Genomic DNA, 6,791 nt, shown 5'->3' with positions numbered 1-6,791 from the left:
GATCAAGGCTTATGCTCTTAAGAAGATGGGTGAGCTATTCAGGAGGTGCAAGAATGAGTTGAAATCATCGTTTGTCGACCAAGACAAGACTCCAAAATTCATCGACCGATTTGAGAAGATCAAATATCAGTGGCCCGCATTTTTCACAAAAAGAGATCTGAGAGAGCAGCGAAGATGTCAGCGACAAATAAGAAAAATGCTGCAAAGAAGAAGCATCACCATCGCACGGGGTCAGGTGGCTACCTGAAAGCCCGGCCGTTGTGGGACAAGACTGAGAATGACCTCATTGATAAAGGGATCGAACCAGAGACGTGACGCTGGCCAGACCGTTGCAGGATTCGGTTCTTCGGGGTTGGGGGGAATTGGACCCTGTAATAGGGAAGTGCGTTTGGACCAACGAGCAGTTGAACACACCCATCGAGAAGCTTCAGGAGTATATCAAAAAGGTGCAGTAAGGGACGTTCGTTCCGGACCGAGAGAACGACGAGCTCACAGAGGCCCTCGAGAATCCTGAGCACCCCGGACGGACCCGAGGCACGCCAGGCTCCATTTCATGGAAGGCCGGATTTCCCGACGCAGGCGGTTACAAACGCCGGGAGAGGAAGAAGAAAAAGGAGTTGACCCAACTACAGGCGCTGCACGCAAGGGTACAAGCGCTGGAGAAACGAGACGAGGCCCGCAGCACGCGACCTGCCGAAGCTACACCCGAAGCTACCCCGCCATCTCAGGGGAGAAGCAGCGTGGCTTCCACGGAGCTGCTTCAGGAGCCTGTCTTCACGGCTCCTGCTAGCTACCCCATGGATGCTATCACGGAGTCTCAGAATTGCCACCTTATGACGCAGTGGATGGAATTGAAAGTCAAGGCGGTTGTTGGCTCTGTTGCACCTCCTGAACCTGGCGCAACTTTTCACTGCCGGCCGATTCCAAAAGGATATGCTAGGGTGATGGTGGATGAAATCACAGAAGGATTTGAGGACCTCCAGCTTGACCACCCTACGGGTGACGGGGAGACTCGGCTGGATTCTTGTCTGAAAACTCCATGCCTATGGCGGAAGGAGCTCATCAACCTTCCGAACTGGACGCTTCCACCTCCTCCTCCTCCTCCTCCGGTGAGTCAAGGCACTCCGCCTCCTCCACCGCATCCTCCTCCGGCGAGTGATCAGGGCACTCAGCCTCCTTCTCCGGCGCGTGGCGGCACTCCGCCTACTTCTCCGCCTGCGCCGGCGCGCCCGAGCAGCCACCAGCCTCCTCCTTCTCCGCCTCGCCAGCAAGGGCGGAAGAGACCCGCCGCCGCCCCAGCTGCTCCGGCGCGTCGTAGTCCTCCTCCTCATAAGCAAGGAAATAAGACAGCCGCAGCCGCTCCGTCTGCTCCGGCGTCTAGCAGTACATCCAGAGGCGGGAGGCAATACAGATTCGGTCCTTCTCTGAAGACTCCAGAGAAGTTACCATACGAGATGACCCCGAAGGAAAATAAGAAGATCGTGCAACACGAAGTGAGGAACTTCTTTGAAGGGATGAAAGCAAAGAAACATCCACCTCCGGAGGAGAAGGTAGATCCGGTGAAAGCGAAGCGCACTCTGGAAGCCCTGAAGAAACCACCAAAGTCTCCGCCGAAAGGCAACTATGAGCGCATTATTGAAAAGTCATTTATCGAAGCGGAGCGGTCGGGAAGTACTGTCAGTGATCAAAGGTTAGCGGAACGACGAGCTGGGAAAAAAATTGCCCAGCTAGGCGAACAAGAGAACCAATCGTCCCCCCCCCCCGCTCAAAGTGTCTAGCGATATCGTCGCTAACGATTCGAGGATGGTGCCCAGTTATAACAATCTTGATGATTACTTGCCCGATGATGTACATTATGAATTCTTGGAGGTGGAAGAACACAGATACGAGTACGGGAAGCCTCTCGTCAAAGATGAAAGGTCTCTAACAACGATGATGCGAAGATTTCATGATTGGTACATGAAAACCTACAGAGAGTCTGGGGGAGGAATACTTTGACGCTGAGAGTTAAAGAGGAGCATGACCTCATTGGAACTGATCTGTTGAATGTTCCATTTGAGGAGTTCTTCCAGTTTTTCAATCAGAGGGCCCTCGATAAATTAACGGTCACTTGCTACTGTCTGTAAGTACTACTTCTGTCATTAAGTCTCTATATATAGGTCAGCTCTTTCATTGCATGTATTTATAGTTATCCTCACTATATTATGCAGATTGAAGATCGCCGAATTGAAGAAAAGACAAATCGGTGATATTGGGTCCATTAACCCAGATATCATAGATGCATTTTCAGTTGAATTTAAGAAAAAAGAAACCAAGGCCAACTTGCTATGATCGTTGGTATTAAATCAAAACAAATCTATAATACTCTTTCCTTACAATTTCAAGTGAGTGTTACTTTTTTGTGCATATTCGGTTTCCCTTATTAGTCGAGGTTATAGTAATGTAATTGATGAGTTATGCATGCGTGCGCAGGTTCCACTATATTCTCCTAGAGATTAAGCTCGAACAGGGACTAGTAACCGTTTTAGACTCGAGACGAAAAGATCCCAAGGAGTATGCGTACATGACTGAAATTCTCGAGAAGTAAGTTAAATCAATCATTATCGCACCATATCGGCAACTTTGTTCACTTCCTGATATCAAGTAATTGTTTTCTTTGTCTGGCAGGGTTTGGAAAAAATTCACCTCAAAAGCTCCGGGACTGCCGAAGAAGCTGGAATTTAAACACCCGAAAGTAAGTACTACTAGCATGTTCCGCGCATCTCCTAGTGATTCAAGTGCTAGTTTCATCAATACCATTTTAGCATGCTTGCTTATCAGTTTGATTGACCTCTATTTCTTGTAAAGTGGTTGTGACAGGAAGCCGGGAATAGTTACCGTGGATACTACGTTTGTGAGTCCATCCGCCACACGACCTGTGAGCGGGGCTACACTAAAAAAACAATATGAAGTGCGTAAGCAATAATATTCAGAATTTAACTTTATTTACCATCTTTTGTGTTGAGTTTCATTCATTCATATATATGTATTGACCACCTTCTTCAAATTAGATGTTTCGGATGCGGGATGAACTCCTAGCACTAGATCGCATGCGAGGAATTCAAGAGAAATTGACGACATTCTTTCTTGACCACGTGATCGATAAAGACGGAGAATACTATGTGGACCCTGTGTTCATATATAATTAGGGGATTATATTGTAAGAGATCTTATATTGTATATATGTAGCCAGTAGCGTCGGATAGACATACGAAAACTTGTTGTTTGACCAATCTCTCGGAGAAGGAGAGGTCGATATCACGTCTCTCTGTATGCATATGTTCATGACGATCTTCTGTTTCCTTCATTTTTGCTTACTAGCTAGCGTGTCGAGTGCTCTCTATACATATAGTACGTAGCGTCGGCCAAGCACGGAGATAAGAGGGGACACTTCTCTCTATTAATTAATTAGCTACCTAACATAATATATGAAACACCTTAATTAACCATACAAAACCCCCAAATCCCCCTCCTTCAGAAAAAAAACAAAAACCCTAACCCCTGAACAGCTGACGCGTGGATGCCTATTGGTCCCGGTTGGTGCCACCAACCGGGACCAAAGTGCCTCCTACCTGGCCTCGCCGCACCGGCCACGTGGAGGCCCATCTGTCCCGGTTCGTGTAAGAACTGGGACTAAAGGCCAATGTCATTAGTAACGATCTTTTAGTCCCGGTTCCGGAACCGGAACAAAATGCCCTTACGAACCGGGACAAAATGACCTTTTTTCTACTAGTGAATGTAAGTTCTAAAATCCTCTCACTGTGAATTCAACTTATTTTTTTCTTACAACAGAAGCTGATTGCCGATGACCGTCAACCCAAACACATGTTCACTACGGTGTTGGCTCTATTTAGAAACCCCCCAAAAAAGGAAGTACAAGAGGGACAGGGCGTTTTAGTGCCCAAGCCCAGCTGCTCTCGATATCTTCGCCCTCCGTTCCGAGCTCGGGATGCGGGAAAATCGGTCTGGCGTGTCAGCCGTGTTTTTTGGAAAATAGGTTTGGAAGTTGGAATACCGTACGACACAGTGCGGCGTACGTGGGCCCTGCGCGTACTGCTATGACGAGGGGCGCGGGTGTAGGCTGGGCCGTAGACCAGACGTTAGTGTTTTTTCTGATCCATGGATCAGATAAGGGCGATGAGGAAAGGGAAGCTGTCTGTCCGGTAGGGTTCGTCACACCTGCGTGTCGTTTGTTCTGCAAACCCCTGGCCTCGCCCCTCCCCCACTCGTGCCCGGCCGCCTACCACCACCCACAGACGCCCCCCTGTCAGCAAACCCGTCGGCGGCGACCGGTGGGGACATTGATTCCGAGGGCGAGGTATCCGGTGACGGCCGTCACTGGCTGAGAGGAACTGGATGCAGTTGACAGGTTAGTAACCTCGGATCCGCAAGAAAGTTCTGAACCGCTAGCTTGTACTGAGCACTTACGGGCAAAAAAATGGCCGCCTACATTGCCATGTGTTTGCCAGGTTCCCACTTCTTGAGGAGTTCGCGGATAGCCGGGAGCAACCAGATCGGGTTCCTCTGGTGGTGGTGGCGAACAACGGGGCAAGGGTTGATGTACCTGCAGGTTCCAATGCTGATTCTGGTTGTGGGCAGCAGATTGGATGCGAGGGCAGCACTCCTGCGCTTGCTGGCGTTCGACGACGATCGGATTCATCCCCGACAAGGCCTGCACAGTGAACTGACAGAGTCAACCCCCAGGTGCCTTGTTGGATGAAAAGGTATGAAAAGAATGATTCGCACGCGCCGATGAAAACAATGATTCACGCGGGTAGCATGATAGGGTGCGGCGAGAACATTCTAAAGAAGTAAGAATAACATAATCACACACCATACCCAAGCGTGTATTCTTTTGTAAATACCACCCTTGACTTGCTTATCTGGGAACCCGAAAAAATGTACAGGAAATGGTTCAAGCATTATCATCCAATACTAGCAGTGGGTTCTGGTCAAGACCTGAAGGATGAGCTAACCCCTGGTGGCGAATTGACACTGAATTTGTGGAGATGCATACAACGGATGCTAAGCGAGAAGGAGATCATGTACAGAGGGTAGTTAGATAGATTCAGAGGGATATTCGACCCTCATTTTGTGGTACACGTCATTGCTTAATTGCAGATTGTGACTGTTATGTTGCTGTATGTAAAATCATGATGGTTTTGTACATGGTCTGGGTGCAGGTGGAGCTTTGTAAGGATGGTGAAGCAAAAGACTGGGAGTACATCTACATGATGATGGACTGTAAAAAGATGGGCTACAGAATCGACTGGCTTAAAAAGGTACGCGAAATGTCTTCAGAATAATACCTAACACTTTGCAATAAGATGTTTGCTATCTGGCTTACTTATTCTGGTTCTTGACAAACAACTTTCAGTTCATGTTTCCGGTTAATTACATGGATTGCTAGTCACTGTACATCCTGGACAAGGGTACGAAAGTTGTGATGGGGCTTGATCCAACTGAGACAGATGGGTCAGATGAGACGAAGATCAAGCACGAGCCCTTGGCAAGGAAGTTTCAGCAAAGCTTCTGCACCCTGTTCAATGACGTTTATGGTGTTGGATTGGTAGACAGCTGGGTGGTCTTTTATGTACCTGCTGGTGGCGCAGCACGAGCCATGTAGCAGGTGCGTGAGATTCCGCAAAAGATACCTTGCTGGTAGATTGAGCGGCCTTACCACAGTTTACACACTTTAAAACTCGTATTGACTGTCGTGTTTTGATTGCAGGGAAAACAGTAGTATATATGCCATGCACTACATCCTGGATTTCACCGGTCTGTACCTGTGAAGGACACTTACTCAGGTAAAAAAAATGAGGCGACTACCCGATTCCTAAGTTACTTTGAACATGGTAAGACTGTCAAAATGGAAAAAGAAAAACTAACTCTTTCACAAACAATGTCTGTTTGCCACAGGGTCAGATTGAGCATCTACGAAAGAAGATTGCATACGAGATAGTGGCCACGAAGGGTAACAAAGGAGAACTCCCGGACTTCCTGTACCAGGAGATTGTTGATTGATGACGAATCAGAAGTACCTGCAGTCTGTGTGCAGCCCGTCGAGATATTTTGGCTGTGCGTCCTCTTTGTCGGTAGATGTGGAGGTTTAATAGGGAAGCCATGATAGGGTGCGGCAATAACATTCGAAATTAGATTGTAAGTTTGGGGACCTATGGACATGCGTTGTTTTAATTATGTGGACCTGTACTTAAGTATGTGGAACTGGGTGAACTACGGTGGTGTTTGGTTCTCTAGTCCTACGACTTTTTTTTAGTCCCAACTAAAAAGTCCCTAGTCTCTAAAAAGCTTCTTTTTGTTTGTTTCCAGAGATTAAAAAGTCCCTAGTCCATTTCTAGAGGTTATTAAATGACCATGTTGCCCTTACTATAGAAAAATAACAATCAAACAACACTATGGGATGACGGGCCAATGGATGCATGGAGGGGTATTGTTAGAAAAATCCCAAAAAGACTCTTTTGAGAGTTTTCTTCATTTAGTCCCAAATACCTAGTTTAGTCCCTGAAAAGTCCCTCCTGTTTGATAAAAAAGTCTTTAAGAGAGATTTTTTGTAGTCCCTACACAAAAAAATCCCTGAAAACAAACACCCCCAACGTCGAGGTAATAAGTTGTGATGACTGAACTATTTGCTTGGAAAGTGTTGTGTGGGACGAACTGAACTATTAGTGGCAAAATTAGACAGTGCTTGTGCGTGCATGAATTTAGGTAGTACGTATAGCTCTGGAAAGGAA

The 6,791-nt window shown here is 47.2% G+C and overlaps 1 long non-coding RNA gene across 1 annotated transcript; it reads left to right on the top strand.

Moving 5' to 3' along the window:
- The first annotated feature begins 4,815 nt into the window (after window positions 1–4,815).
- LOC125513844 lies at window positions 4,816–6,273 on the top strand. Its single transcript, XR_007286179.1, has 6 exons — window positions 4,816–4,850; window positions 4,947–5,136; window positions 5,223–5,321; window positions 5,417–5,668; window positions 5,771–5,846; window positions 5,959–6,273. It is a non-coding gene; the product is annotated as an uncharacterized LOC125513844 (long non-coding RNA).
- The last annotated feature ends 518 nt before the right edge of the window (window positions 6,274–6,791 follow it).

Source organism: Triticum urartu, chromosome 6 (assembly GCF_003073215.2).
Source record: "Triticum urartu cultivar G1812 chromosome 6, Tu2.1, whole genome shotgun sequence".
NCBI lineage: Eukaryota > Viridiplantae > Streptophyta > Magnoliopsida > Poales > Poaceae > Triticum > Triticum urartu.
The sequence above is the reverse complement of the archived record's forward strand: the minus strand, read 5'-3'. Positions and strand labels throughout refer to the sequence as shown.